Genomic DNA, 427 nt, shown 5'->3' with positions numbered 1-427 from the left:
TTAGACATTTGTATAACATGTCACAAAAAGTTAGAATTTATTTCCATCATTTACATTTTCAAACTAACAGAAAACAAAAACAAAAGGCGTCTGCCAAAGTTTTTGGCACCTGTTAGAATTTCAAAACTAACGTCGCGTTCTGTTGGATCTCTGAGGAAAAGGAGGCTGAGGGTTGAATTGAGAATTAAGAAAAGGTTTAATGCAACAGCAGTGATGAAGATGATTAGACAAAGACAAACATGATACAAACAAACAAAATAACACTGCAGCTGACAGCGGACTGATCCACGCTTCCCCTGACGGAGTCACGTGAAAGCAGTCCAGAAACTTCTTAGATCACACTCTTTTATGCGCTGCACCGGGGGGCTGTTCCTTTTCCCCTGGTGTATTCAAATCCTTTCTCATTGGTCCGTTGTTGTCATGACAG

The sequence above is a fragment of the Etheostoma spectabile genome, chromosome 4, assembly GCF_008692095.1.
Source record: "Etheostoma spectabile isolate EspeVRDwgs_2016 chromosome 4, UIUC_Espe_1.0, whole genome shotgun sequence".
In the NCBI taxonomy this organism is placed as follows: Eukaryota; Metazoa; Chordata; class Actinopteri; order Perciformes; family Percidae; genus Etheostoma; species Etheostoma spectabile.
Note: the sequence above shows the minus strand (reverse complement) of the source record.